General features: G+C 47.5%; 1 long non-coding RNA gene across 2 annotated transcripts in view; it reads right to left on the bottom strand.

Annotated features, from left to right (window-relative positions):
• The window catches only part of LOC127572729 (uncharacterized), a 44,225-nt gene extending 29,233 nt beyond the window's left edge, over nt 1–14,992 (bottom strand). Inside the window, exon 1 of one of the 2 annotated variants that reach the window (XR_007956666.1) lies at nt 14,863–14,992. This is a non-coding gene — a long non-coding RNA (uncharacterized LOC127572729). The remainder of the gene's footprint in view (nt 1–14,862) is intronic. The other variant, XR_007956665.1, reaches the window with a different exon arrangement.
• Between the last annotated feature and the right edge of the window lie 485 nt (nt 14,993–15,477).

The following is a 15,477-nucleotide window of genomic DNA, read 5'->3' as shown; positions in this document are numbered from 1 at the left end:
CATATGTTTTCAAACAAACGATGATTGAGCGGCCTGGATTTGATAAAGTTAATGATTTTAATTCACATGGAAAACACATCCGCAAGATTTTCATCCATATCCTTTGCAGCCAAAGCCTCACAGTGAATCATGCAGTGGGTTGCTGCTACATGTGGAGCTACTTCTTTCACTCGTGCGACTAGACCTGACTTCCGTCCCGTCATTGAGGCAGCACCATCCGCGCATACTCCAATACACTGTGTCCACGCCAATGCCGATTGTACAAAAGAAGTGTCAAGCACACGGAAAAGTTCTTCACCGGTTGTACGCCCTGGGAGCGCCTTGCAAACAAAAAGTCTTCCAAAGCCTCTCCTTCCCAGCAATATCGAATATAAACCAACAACTGCGCAGCACTGGCAACATCAGTACTTTCATCGAGCTGAATCGCAAATCTGACTTGCTGAAGACGTGCTATCAGCTGGCTCTGTATATCTTCCGCCATATCGTCAATTATTCTGCTTACTGTGTTATCAGACAGTGGAATGGCTTTCAGTTTTTGACTGGATTCTTTTCCCAGTACAACTTCGCACATATCTACTGCTGCAGGCAGTATAAGCTCTTTTCCAATTGTGTGAGGCTTTCTGGAACATGCTATTTGTAATGCTACCAAATATGATGTGTGAAGACCCTTCTCATTTACAGTAGCACAGGCTGTCATTTTGCCTTTCTGCTTGAGGTACACTCCTTTTACCGCTCAAAATATTCCTTCGGCTTACTGGCAATATCTGGATGACCTGTTGTTAAATGGCGCTTCAATTTCACTGGTTTCATTGCATCGTTGGACAGTGTTTGCAAACACACAACACAGAGAGGTTGGTCCACATTTGTCCCCACTGTGATGAAGCCATATGAAATGTATTCTGGATCGTACTTGCGTTGTTTTTTCTTTCGGTCACCCTTATCCCCTTCGTCATCAGAATCTTCCGGTTTCTGGTCAGCTTTTCTCTTCAGAAATTTCTCCATACTCAGCAATACACACTGGACAGTTTAATTACCGTTACTGATAAACAAAATCATTAAAACTAATCTAAAATTTACACGCTTGCGCACTTTTCGTTTAACAGTGACGTCACTGTGGCGTAAATGCACGGTAAGTAAGCAATATTATTAAGGCACACCAACAACGTCACTCAGTCTCACTAACACTACAGTGCACAACAGAATAGTAGTGAGTAGTGAACACTACTGACTACTCTGACTACACAAATCGAATATTAAGTGGCAGCTTACCAGAAGGGAACACTGCCTAAGTCTCTAAGATTGTCGTCTATAACAGATAGAATAGATATGGCCGATTTTCTTTTCTTTCTTTTTCAATCTTTTTATTGGTTTCCAAATTAATACAGATTAATATATAACATCGATGATTGTACATGTAATACAAAGAGATCAAGAGAACAATCATGGCATTAGATAATCATAAAAAATAATAAAATATAAAAAAAAATCTTTAGATCTCACGATCTCTTAGTAGATGAATATAATATAAAAGAAAGGAAAGAAAATCATAGTCCAGAGGATTAAGTCACATGGGATCCAGGGGGAGTCGGTAAGTTGTATTCAAAATTGGCTTGGTCATAGAAGACCAAGACCAAGAAGACCAATCATGTTAGTCATTGATTCTCTGACTGGAGGTCTGACCAGTGATGTTCCACAAGGATCAGTGGTGGGATCTCTGTTGTCATAATATATGTAAATGATTTGGATAAAAATGTTGCAGACAACATGAAAATTGGTGGAGTTGTGGATAATGAGGAAGGTTGTCAAAGGATTCAGGAGGATTTAGGTCAGTTGCAAATTTGGGCAGGGAAATGGTAGATGGAGCTTAACCCGGACAAGTATGAGGTGTTGCATTTTGGGAGGTCAATGCAAGAGGAAAGTATACAGTAAATGGCAGGACCTTTAGAAGCATTGATGTAAAGAGGGATCTTGGGATGGAAGTGAAAGTGGCAACACAAGTGGATAGAGTGGTAAAGAAGGCGTACAGCATGCTTGCCTATATCGGTCAAGGTGTTGCCTATAAAAGTCAGGAAGTCGTGTTACAGCTGTATATAACTTTGGTTAGGTCACATTTGGAGTACTGTGTGCACTTCTGGTCGCCACACTATGGGAAGGATGTGGAAGCTTTGGAGAAGGTGCAGAAGAGGTTCACCTGGATTTCAGTGCATCAGCTATAAGGAGAGGCTGGACATGAGGAGAGGTTGTGGAAGCAAATATGATAGCAACATTTAAGAGGTATTTAGTCAGACACATGAACAAGTAGGGAATGGAGGGATATAGACCATGTGCAGATAGGTGGGATTTGTTAGATTGAACTAGTGATAAGGAGCATAAGTAATGACTGTTACAGGATATTTTAAAGAACCAAAGTGGGAAAGGGGCTTCAGCATGATAGTTGGAAACAATGAGAGAACAATTTACCTAAAGCTAGAGAATTCAATGTTTATTCCAGAGAATTGCAAAGTGCTCAAATAGAAGGTATGTCATTCTTTTAGTTTATGTTGAGCCTCTCTATGGCAGTGGAGGAAGCCTCGAACAGACAGGAGTGGGATTGAGAATTAAAATGGCATGTAACAGGAAGCTCAGGATCACCCCTGCAGACTGAGCAGCATTGGCAGCTTTACTTGTTTTTAGTTACTTTGTGAGTTCATTCCCTCTTTTTCTTCTTCTCAGGTGGCCCTTTAGAAACGAGGATGACTTGCTTCCACTCCAGTTCCATGGGTTCTGAGGTGGCTGATGAAGCCAATGTGGAGCCGCAGACTCTGCACAGAGGGGCAGAAGGCAGGCCAGGTGGTTGGGTAGTTTGGGGGGCTTTTCCTGCTGCTTACATTGGGCTTCTCTGTGGTCCTGATAATGGGCTTGAGGGCATTCAGTGTCATCCTGAATACTCTTGCTCCATTTTGAGTGGTTAAGATCAGGGATGGGCAAGAAGCTGAGCTTCGTTACTTCGGAAGGAAGCATGAAAAAAACAAAATTACTGTTCAAATGGAGTGAATACTATAAAATGTTTCATTACAAGGGAAGTTGGGGTCAGAGTACATGAAGCACAAAGGATTGGCATGTAGATATGGTAAGTAATTAGGAATGCTAATGGAATGTTGATCTTTACTGCAAAGGGTGTGGAGGGAGGTTTCAATGCAATTTTACACTATGGCCACACTTGGAATACTGCACCAATATCAGTCTCAGATTTAAGGAAGGAAGGTTGATTCCTGGGATGGAGGGGTTGATGTATGATGAGAGGTTGAGAAAATTGGGCCTGTACTCATTGGACAGTAGAAGAATCCAGGCCTGCCCTCCCTAAAGTCATTTCCTGCCTGCCACTAACAGCACAAGGCTGTGCTGAAATGAGCCAATGAGCCTTATTAACACTCTGTCAGTCCGTTTCCAGAGTAGAAGGCCAACAGCAAAGATCATAGCAACAGGGAAAGGGGCAACCACCTTAAACCTGCTTTTGCCAGGTCCAGTTAGAGTTGTGGTCAGGGCCCAATGACTTCAGTAGCTCTAATCTACAAATACACAACAGTACCCCAGAGGATTCAGGTGGGGCTCCACTGCCACCTGCTCAGTACAACCTGATACAAGGGTCTGTCACTGGGACATTTTAGCCCTCCACTTGTTGGGTGGTTTGGATTAAAATGATTCCTGAACAGTCAGCTCTGTCAGAAAAACCAAGTGATGGGAATGTTAGTTCATATCAATACATACAAACACTGAAAGGTTTCCATATGAGTGGGTGCAATCATTAAAAATTTTGCAGCAGTGTTACAACTTTTCTGATTGGAGGAAAACAAATCAAATCCAAAGCACCTGCTTAAAAATTGACAATCCATACAAACCTATGTCTGTAACCTGTCAGCTTTGGGGCTGACTGGTTGGTACTTCGATGACCTTATGTAATTTCTTTTTGAAAGGAAAATATAATTAAAAATAAATGATTGGTAAAGACACTTCGTGAAATGGAATCTTGCCTCTGAGTAACTGTGATGTATGTTCTCCTTAAGGCTGAAGTGTTCCAGAGTGTGCAGACATAAATAGTTTTTGCAACAGGGTCTGCTAAGAGTAAGAGAGATGTACTTATGCAGCATCATTCACAAACTTACGACATCCCAAACACTTTACAGTCAAAGAACTTCAGAACTGTGTACACTGTTGTGCTGGCAAACACTGCAGCCAGTTTGTACCAGAAATTTGTCTTAGTTTGTTGACTGGTAAATCAGTATTGGCCAGGACAGTGTGGGGAAGCCCTCTGCTTCTTTAAAATCATGCAGTGAGATCTTTTTCTGCCATCACAGAAAGCAGATGGATTCCATACTGCACTAGAGTGTCAGGCTTGCGTTGTGGCAAAGGCTTTTGGGTAGAATCTACCGATTCAGGGGAGAGAGTGACACTGACACAGTGAAGTGAGGGCAGAGGCAGGGGTGCTGAGCTGGGAGCAAAGGGATGAGGAGGGGCGAGACCATTGCTATGGATAAAATTCCAGGTGTAGCAGCTGCTACTGCGATGTGAAAACAAGACACTAGTCGATGGGTTGCAGAACAAGGACTGGTTTATTTTCCCGCCTTGCATGGGCCTTTTAAGAGAGACTGTTCCTGCCCACCGAAAACGGAAATGACGTATACGCTACGTCATCAAACCTTTCCCGCGCGCGGGTTCTCCCTGTCGCTCGGGGAAGACGAAGGCCCAACGCCATCTTGGGCCTCGCCGCTCCGACGACGCTCGACCCGACCGCTGAGCCGGTTCTCTTGCTCGGACGGTGAGTTGCTACACAACTTTCCCCCCCCCCCCCCCCCCCCCCAGAACTGGTGATATGGTCCCCAAAGTTCGTGAGCTGTGTTAGCCGTTGCTTAGGAGGTCGGCCTCTACGTCGCAGTGCTGAAACCTCGACCGGTTGTTGTAGATCTAAATGGGCCGGTTTGAGGCGGTCCGTCGTGAAGACCTCTTCCTTGCCCCCAATGTCCAAAATAAAGGTGTACCCATTATTCCTGATGACCCGGAACGGCCCCTCGTATGGTCGTTGCAACGGTGCCCGAGGTGTGCGCCTGCGAACGAAAATGAACTTACAGTCTCGTAGTTCCTTGGGCTCACAGGATGGGGCTTGACCATGCCGTGAAGTGGGAATCGGTGCCAAGTTGCCAAGCCTCTCGCGTAGCCTTTCCAGGACTACCGTGGGTTGTTCCTCTTGGCCCCGAAGGGCGGGTATGAAATCCCCTGGGACGACCAGGGGCGCCCTGTACACGAGTTCAGCTGACAAAGCATGGAGATCTTCCTTGGGGGCAGTGCGTATGCCGAGCAGGACCCAAGGCAGTTTGTCGACCCAGTTAGGACCCTTCAGGCGGGCCATCAAGGCTGATTTTAGATGACGGTGGAAACGTTCCACTAACCCGTTTGATTGAGGGTGGAAGGCCATGGTGGTGTGCAGCTGCATCCCCAGCATGTTCGCTAATGCAGACCAGAGGCTGGAGGTAAACTGGGTGACCCTGTCTGAAGTGATGTGGGCCAGAACACCAAAACATGAGATCCAAGTTGTGAGCAGCGCCCGGGCGCAGGAATCAGTTGTGATGTCAGATAGAGTGGTTGCCTCTGGCCACCTTGTGAACCGGTCCACGATGGTAAGGAGGTACCAGGCTCCTCTTGAAACTGGCAGAGGACCAACGAGGTCAACGTGGATGTGGTCGAACCTTCTAGAACCATAGAACCTTACAGCACAAAACAGGCCCTTCGGCCCACCATGTTGTGCCATCCATCAAACCACCCTCACACTACCTAACCCCTTCCTCCTGCATATCCCCCCATCCCACACTCCTCCATATGCCTATCCAACAAGATCTTGAACCTGTCTAATGTATCTGCCTTCACCACCACCCCAGGCAGTGCATTTCATGCACCAACCACTCTCTGGGTGAAAAACCTCCCCCTGACACCTCCCCTGAACCTCCCACCCATAACCTTAAAGCCATGCCCTCTCGTCTTGAGCATTGGTGCCCTGGGAAGGAGGCGCTGACTGTCTACTCTATCTATTCCTCTCAGTATTTCGTATACCTCTATCATGTCTCCTCTCATCCTCCTCCTTTCCAGTGAATAAAGCCCTAGCACCTTAAGCCTCTCCTCATATTCAATACTCTCTAATCCAGGCAGCATCCTGGTAAATCTCTTCTGCACCCTTTCCAACGCCTCCACATCCTTCCTATAATGAGGCGACCAGAACTGAACACAGTACTCTAAGTGTGGTCTAACTAGAGTTTTGTAAAGCTGCATCATCACCTCACAGCTCTTAAACTCAATCCTGCGACTTATGAAAGCCAACATCCCATTGGCCTTCTTAACTGCTCTTTCCACCTGTGAGGCAACCTTCAATGAACTGTGAATATGAACCCCCAGATCCCTCTGCTCCTCTACACTGCCAAGTACCTTGCCATTCACCCAGTACTCTGCCCTGGAGTTTGTCCTTCCAAAGTGTACCACCTCACACTTCTCCGGATTGAACTCCATCTGCCACTTGTCAGCCCAGCTCTGCATCCTATCAATATCCCTCTGTAAGCTCCGACAGCCCTCCACACTATCCACAACACCGCCTATCTTAGTGTCGTCCGCAAACTTACTAACCCAGCCCTCCACTCCATCATCTAAGTCATCTATAAATATCACAAAAAGTAGAGGTCCCAGAACCGATCCCTGCGGGACACCACTAGTCACTGCCTTCCAATCCGACGGCACTCCTTCCACCACAACCCTCTGCTTTCTACATGCAAGCCAATTCCTAATCCACACAGCCAAGCTTCCTTGGATCCCTTGGCCTCTGACCTTCTGAACAAGCCTACCGTGAGGAACCTTACTAAAATCCTTGTAAACCACATCCACCGCACTGCGCTCATCAATCTTCCTGGTCACCTCCTCAAAGAACTCTATCAGGCTTGTGAGGCAAGATCTTCCCTTCACAAAGCCATGCTGGCTGTCCCTAATCAGTCCATGATTCTCAAGGTGTTCATAAATCCTATCCCTTAGAATCCTTTCTAACAGCTTACCCACCACAGACGTGAGACTCACCGGTCTATAAATCCCTGGCCTATCCCTATTACCTTTTTTGAACAAGGGGACAACATCCGCAACCCTCCAATCCTCTGGCACCATCCCCGTGGACAACGAGGACTCAAAGATCCTTACCAGCGGTTCATCAATCTCCTCCCGAGCCTCTCGAAGCAGCCTGGGGAAATCCTGTCAGGCCCCGGAGATTTATCTGTCTTAGTATTATTTAACAACTTCAACACATCCTCTCTCTTGATATCTACAACCTCGAGAACATTACCCCTACCAGCACTCCCTTCCGCATCATCAAGACCCCCCTCCCTTCTGCATCATCTATGGGTAGGCTCGAACTGCTGTGGCGGGACCATGGTGTGTCGTTGGGTTTTTGATGTCTGGCAGTGCAGACAAGTCCTGGCTCACTCACTGACCTGTTTGCACAGGCCATGCCAGACGAACTTGCTGGCGACCAGCCGGACAGTTGATCTGATGGACGGGTGTGCCAACCCATGTATCGAGTCGAAAACGCGTTTCCACCAGGCCGCAGGAACTATAGGGCAGGGTTGACCTGTTGCGATGTCGCAAAGGAGGGTCTGCTGACCTGGACCGACTAAGAAATCTTGGAGCTGCAGGCCCGAGACTGCGGTTCTGTAGCTGGGTAGCTCGTCGTTAGCTTGCTGTGTGTCAGCCAGGGCTGTGTAGTCGACACCCGGGGACAGGCTGTGGATGGTTGGTCTGGAAAGTGCGTCAGCAATGACATTGTCCTTTCCAGAGACATGTTGGATATCCGTTGAGAATTCGGAAATGTAGGACAAGTGTCTCTGCTGACGAGCTGACCAGGGATCTGAGACCTTGGAGAAGGCGAAGGACAAAGGCTTATGGTCAGTGAAAGCAGTGAAAGGCCTGCCTTCTAAAAAGTACTGGAAATGCCGGACCGCCAGGTACAGCGCTAGAAGTTCCCGATCAAAAGCGCTGTATTTCAGTTCGGGTGGTCTAAGGTGCCTGCTGAAAAATGCAAAGGGTTGCCAACGGCCTTTGATTAGTTGTTCCAGTACCCCACCCACCGCGGTGTTGGATGCGTCCACCGTGAGGGCGGTTGGGACGTCTGTCCTAGGGTGTACAAGCATCGTGGTGTCTGCCAGGGCGTCCTTGGCCTTAACGAAGGCAGCCGCAGCCTTGTTGTTCCAGGCGATGTCCTTGCCCTTACCAGCCATCAGCGAGAACAGAGGGCGCATGATACTGGCTGCTGCAGGGATGAACTGATGGTAAAAGTTGACCATCCCCAGGAATTCCTGCAGGCCTTTGACTATGTTGGGACGGGCAAAATGGCGGATAGCGTCTACCTTGGCGGATAGGGGCGTTGCTCCGTCGCTGGTGATTCTGTGGCTGAAGAAATGGATAGAGTCAAGTCCGAATTGGCACTTGGCTGGGTTGATCGTGAGGCCAAAATCACAGAGATGGGAATACAATTGGCGGAGGTGGGGAAGGCGTTCTTGGCGGTCACGGCTGGTGATTAGTATGTCATCTAAGTAAATGAACACGAAGTCCAGGTCTCGGCCTACCGCGTCCATCAGCCGCTGGAAAGTCTGTGCGGCGTTCTTAAGGCCAAACAGCATTCGAAGGAACTCGAAGAGGCCGAATGGGGTGATAATCGCAGTTTTGGGGACGTCATCCGGGTGGACCGGGATTTGGTGGTATCCCTGAACGAGGTCCACCTTGGAGAAGATGCGGGCCCCATGTAGGTTTGCCCCGAAGTCCTGGATGTGAGGGATGGGGTAGCGGTCCAGGGTGGTGGCGTCATTCAGCCTGCGGTAGTCGCTGCAGGGCCCCCACCCACCGGTGGCTTTGGGGACCATGTGCAGGGGGGAGGCCCAGGGGCTGTCTGACCTGCGAATGATCCCTAGCTCCTCCATGCGACGGAACTCTTCCTTTGTCAGGCGGAGCTTGTCTGGAGGTAGTCGTCGTGCTCAGGCATGAAGGGGTGACCCTGTGGTAATGATGTGGTGCTGCACCCTGTGGTTGGGCATTGAATTTGTAAGCTGAGGTGCCAAAACTGATGGGAACTCAGCTAGGAGCTTGGTGAACTCGTTGCCAGACAGGGAAATGGAGTCCAGGCGCGGGGCTGGTAGGCTGGCTTCTCCCAAGGGGTAGGTTTGGAAAGTTCTGGAGTGCACTAGCAGCTTCCCTCGCAGGTCGACTAACAGGCTGTGGGCCCGAAGGAAATTGGCTGCCAGGAGTGGTTGGGCAACGGCAGCAAGGGTAAAGGTCCAGGTAAAATGGCTGCCGCCGAATTATTATTGAAGTGTACGGGTACCGAAAGTCTGTACCGTTGTGCCGTTTGCGGCATTGAGTACAGGACCTTGTTGCCTGTTACGAGTGTCGCGGCCGGTCGGGGGCAAAATACTGACCTCCGCTCCAGTATCGATGAGGAAATGCCGCCCGGACTGCTTGTCCTAAATGAATAGGAGGCTGTGTTGGCGGCCAGCCATCGTAGCCGTCAGCGGCGGCTGGCCCTGACGTTTCCCTGAAACTTGCAGGGTGGGCGGCATCGATGGGCCTCTGCGCCCCACCTCTGATGGTAGAATCATAGCTGGTCGCCAGTGTCGTCATCTGTGTTTCTGGGGTGTGGTCGCTTGGTTGCTGGGACTGGTTTAGCAGGCGTTGGACTCGCAGCCTGGCGATTTGGCCAACAGACGACCCACTCTCGCGTTTGGCCTTCCACAGGACATCTGCCTGGGCAGCTACCTCACGTGGGTTGCTGAAATCGGCTTCGGCCAACAGCAGGTGAATGTCATCGGGTAGTTGTCCGAGGAAGGCCTGTTCGAACATTAGGCAGGGCTTGTGTCCCTCAGCCAATGCCAGCATCTCATTCATTAGGGCGGATGGGGACCTGTCCCCCAGGCCGTCGAGATGAAGCAGGCAGGCGGCGCACTCATGACGGGAGAGGCCAAAGGTCTGAATCAGAAGGTCTTTGAAAGCTGGGTACTTATCCTCCTCCGGAGGAGACTGGATGAAGTCTCCGACCTGGGCGGCTGTCTCCTGGTCCAGAGAGCTGACCACATGGTAGTACTTTGTGGAGTCGGAGATGATCTGCCGAAGGTGGAATTGCGCTTCGGCCTGGTCGAAACCAGATGCTGGGATAAAGCATCCCAAAAATGTGGGCAGCTTGAGTGTCACTGCATTGGCTGCTGCGTTGTCGTCCATTGTGGAGGGTCCAAAATCCGTTTGGACCATCGGGGTCACCAATGTAGCGGCTGCTACCACGATGTGAAAACAAGACAGTAGTCGATGGGTTGCAGAACAAGAACTGGTTTATTTTCCCGCCTTGCGTGGGCCTTTTAAGAGAGACTGTTCCTGCCCACCGAAAACAGAAATGACGTATACGCTACGTCATCAAACCTTTCCCTCGCGCGGGTTCTCCCTGTCGCTCGGGGAAGACGAAGGCCCAACGCCATCTTGGGCCTCGCTGCTCCGACGACACATGACCCGACCACCGAGCCGGTTCGCTTGCTCGGACGGTGAGTCGCTACACAGGTCAGTTACCGTTTGTGATGAGGTAAGAAGTAACATAGAATCATACAGAGATACAGCACAGAAACAGGTCGTTTGGGCCATCAAGTTTCCACAGACCATCAAGCATCCATTCACCACCCTAATTAATCCCATTTTTTATTCTCCCACATGCTCATCAACTCCCTCCAGATTCTACCACTCCACCTACGTCACATGTCTTTGGATGTGAGAGGACAATGGAGCACCCAGTAGGAACACAGGCAGTCACAGGGAGAATGTGCAAACACCACACAGGCAGCAGCCAAGGTCAGAATTGAATCCGGGTCTCTGGCACCGTGAGGCAGTGCCTCTACTGGCTGTGCCCACTGTGCTGCCTAACATCCACGCTCTGGTGTCACAAGGGTCTGCAGTTGTTCAGGCACTCTTGCACCTAACTGACTTCACTATGTAATGCAAGGTCAACTTCCCACTTATGGGAGTGGTATACAGCCTGCAGACTGTCCAGCAACTGGAAGTGTTTTACATGGGGGCGGGAGGGGGGACCAAGGCTCAGACTTTGCTTCCGGAAACAGGATTTTCTTAAATCATGAGCTTACATTCATTTTCTGGGACATTGAAAATCTCCCTCGTGGTTGGAATAATCAACTGTATTAAGTACTTAGACAGCTATATTCCTTAATATTGGAAGCTTAACCACACAATCAATTTATTCATAAAAGCCAGTCCCTAATGTGGTTGAAAACAAATCCTAGCCTTTTCTCTAGTAACTTGGGCTAAGTCCCTTTTAGCAGCATTAAAACCCCTAAGAAACTGAAGTGAATGTAGATTTTGGTGCCTATCCTCCAATTATTCCTTCACCACGCTCAGCCTATTGAGATGACCAATTCTTGTTTTCATTTCTCTACACTGGTGAGACAAGCATTCCTGTCACACCAAACCACATGCACAACATGGACCGATGTTGACATCTGCATACACATCTGCAAACATTCCTGAAGCACTGACCGAAATGCTGGACAAAGCTTATAGTGGAGAAGTTCATCTTTGGTCAATAGCACAAGATGTGGGTGAGATCATCAGCCATCAGCAGTACTCATAACCAATGTTCACACACATTTGGAAGGTTGCCCAGGTATTTTGTCTTCATAGGAATACGGGCAAATCTAATCTGGCTAGTTACCACACAATTACTCTAATTTTTATTATAAGCAAAGCAGTAGAAGGTGTTGTCAAGCAGCACCTGCTCACCAATACTTGGGTTTCACTAGGACCATGCTGTTCTGGACTTCACCACAACTTTGGATGCAAATATGAATTCCAGTGGTGTAATGAAAAGTGACTGCCTTTGACTGAGTGTGGCCCTGGTAAAACAGAAGTCAAAGAGCATCAAGGGGCAAACATTCTGTGCCTGGAGTCATACCTTGCACATAGGATGATGGTTGTTATTATTGGAGGTCAATCATCCCATCCCAGGACATCACTGCAGTTGTTCTTCAGGGCAATGTCTGGGGCCCAACCATCTTCAGCTGCTGCATTGTTGCAAAAGGTCAGAACTGGGGGTGTTCGCTGATGATTGCACAATGTTCAATTCCGTTCACAGATGAACCAGTCCATGCCTACATGCAGCAAGACCTAGACTTCATTCAGGCATGGACCAAGAAGTGGCCAGCAACAATTAGGCCATTGAAAAGCTGGGCAATGACCACCTCAAAACAAGAAAATCTACCCATCTGCCTTTCACATTCGATTAACCCTGCGACTGAATGGAAGTGCTTGCAATGACTGCATTGCAGAGCAACTCTATTCCATCCACAGAGGCAACCCTGAGCATCCAGTTGCCTGCCACTTTAATTTTCCATCCCATTCCCATTCTGACTGATCTGTTCATGACCTCTGGAACTTTTCTTACAAGGCTCAGCAGAAGCTTGAGCAAAAGCACCTCATCTTCCCTCTATGCAATTTGCAGCATTCTAGGCTCAATATTGAATTCAACAATGTCAGGTAACTCACTTTTATTGTCTCTGTCAGAAGTGGACAGTCATCCATCTATAGTATTTGTGTCAGTTTTTCTCTCCACTAGCACCACCTGACATGCTGGGCATTTTTTTACACCTCTGGTTTGCATTCCTTTCTTTCTTTGTGTTCATTCTCTCCAACAACCCTTACTAACCTATCAGTCACAAAACTTCATCATCAGCTTATCTCCATGACAACCCTGGCCTCACCCTATCAGAGATATTCCTTTTGTCCTATCCATTCCTCTCCCACCCTCTCTGTGTTTCTTCCTTTTCCAGTTCTGAAATTAACGTTGTTTCTTCTCTACAGATGCTGCCCGCCTGCTGAGTATTTCCAGCATTTTCTGGTTATGTTGAGCAGTGTTATTTGTTTTTCAGCATTACACATTTGGCAGAAGGACTGCAATGATTCAAGAAGGCAGCTCACCACCACCTTGACAAGGGCACTTAAGGATGGGAAATAAGGACAGCAATGCCCAGATCCCTCCAAAAGTTAAAAAAAAGTAAAGAAATTGATGTCTAATTATATACATTACCTCCGCCTTTGCTAAAGTAATAAATCTTTAAACCTTTGTATACAGGAGTAAGCCATAGAGACTGGAGAGCTAAATCCAGCACGACATCACATGATCTCAAACGCTAATCACTTTTTTAAAGAATGGCTCAGGCTGCGTGCCAAAGGCCTGGATATGGAGATCAAGTCTGGTCATGCATTGGAGCTTTGTACAGGAGAGTTGACGCAGACCTCAACTCCTTTTGTTTGTTCTCCCACAAGCCCACAGGTAATAACAAATCTTTATTCTCAGAGATGAAGCAATACAGAAATAGTCCTCCTTTTTGGTATACCTTTAATTTTTTGGTGTTAATCTTAACTCAGATGGCAGCACTCTTATAGAACCAGACAGTTAAAGAGTTGTACAGCACAGAAATGAGCCCTTTGGCTCCCTACATCCATGCCGACCTTTTTGCCCACGTAGACAAATCTTATTTGCTCACTTTATGTCCGTATCCTTCTATGTGTGGCTCTCATTTCCCTATCATAGTTTGCACATAATGAATTGACATACGTTCAGAAATTAGATCAGAAGTTTGTGACCTTCAAACTTCATTTTTAAACAAGAAGCAAATCATACAGTAAATGAGAAACTAACATGATGTAAAAGGTTCTCAGTGAGGCTGCGATTTTATGTTCATTGACTCTCCCCACATTCATTTTGATGTGTTGCCCCTTTGCACACTAATAAAAGATTGTAGTTTATGTGCACCTCAGTGCAAAACACTGCAACCTGTGGCCCAATTGTTGCAGTCACAGTGGATCAATATCAGCACAGGGGACTAACCTACCATTCCATACCGTGGGAATCCCATCAAGGACTAGTGTGTCATTTGACCCCTCCCCCTCTAATTTCCCCTTCGCAACTTCTCCCTTGCCCTGATTCCCCCCCAACACTTGTTTCTCCACCCCCCCCCCCATCCTTTTACATCTCCCTGTTCATTTTTTCCTATATGGCAAGCAGCTATTGTCTGTGAAATTGCAAATCATGTGCTGTTGCTTCCAGATGGGAGAAAACTATGATGGCAATTTCTTAAAAGGAAGATTGTCCCAATTTGTTACTGTTTTGGGTGATTTTCATTGCATTAGGGCAAATGTAGCATCCATACAGCACACTGCAAATGAATAAAATCAAACTTCTAGGGTACGTTGTGGGCATTAAGTAGATTTGGAAGATCCTATTCCACTATTCTTGAAGAACAGAAAAGTCTTCTTGATATCCTGGTTAACGTTTGTCCTATCAACTAGCATTTCCAAACAATTATTTGGCAATCGTTGTTTGTGGAACCTTTCTGGGCTGTCTCATTTCTTTATACGACTGTGACTAGACAGTAAAAAGTGCTTCTCTGGGTTGAACCCTGCTGGACCCAGCCTGCTGCTTTGATTCAGCATCTGCCATGCTGCTGCACCTGGACACAGCTCCAGATGTGGCCGGCCAAGTGAGCTGATTCTCTGCTCATGAGGACTGCTCTGTGAGGTGTAGCAGATGTTGATCTACGGGCGGGACTCAGGTTGTGTGCTCTATCCCTTTCCTGCCCCCCACACCTTCCCCTTGAATACCCTAACGATATGGTGAACCACTCTCAAAGGCCTTTGAACTGGTCCTAAATTATTCTGATAGAATTATTATTAAAAATCATTAAGAACAGTAAAAACAGTAATTGAATACACCTTAAATTAATTAAAAGTATTGGAAAACAGGTAAAATAACTCACTCACCACAGGGCCACTGTTTGAATGTCAGCCATCACTGACCTGATGCTGACAGATTAGATGTGAAGTGCCCTAGTTGTCCATGTGTGGCAAAGCTGACCAGCTGAACCACAAAGTACTGACAGCTAAAGGTTCCCTACAGGCTGCTGGCTGTCAGCTTGATTCATCCCTAGACTGCAGTGCGTGGTCGTGATTGCACAACATAAATGGAAGATTTTCTTCCATGAAAGGAGGTTTGGGGACCTGATACAATCTATGCAGTGAAGTCATTGGCTATTGGTCATGCTTTATTTGTGGAAATTCAAATCAGCTCTCCCTAAATTCCTGGCTGTTATTGATTCATCTGTTCTTTGCGCAAATATTGAGTGTCAGCTGAGCTTTTCCAGTAATTTTCCAGGCTTGCTTTTGTTTCAGACTTGCAGCTTTTGCAGGTTTTTGTAAAGATCTGCTGCTCAGGACCTCTCTTAAGCAGTTCCTTAGGCTCAAGGATGACTTGCTTCCATTTCAGTTCTGCAGATTCTGAGACGGCTGCTGCACTTTTTGCCACAGGAGGGGCAGGTGTTACTTGACTGAGTGGAAGGCTGGGGAATGAGAGAAGTGGGCAGTTTGAAAGGTGATGCA

This window comes from Pristis pectinata, chromosome 7 (assembly GCF_009764475.1).
Source record: "Pristis pectinata isolate sPriPec2 chromosome 7, sPriPec2.1.pri, whole genome shotgun sequence".
In the NCBI taxonomy this organism is placed as follows: Eukaryota; Metazoa; Chordata; class Chondrichthyes; order Rhinopristiformes; family Pristidae; genus Pristis; species Pristis pectinata.
This window is presented reverse-complemented; position numbering and strand designations above follow the sequence as displayed.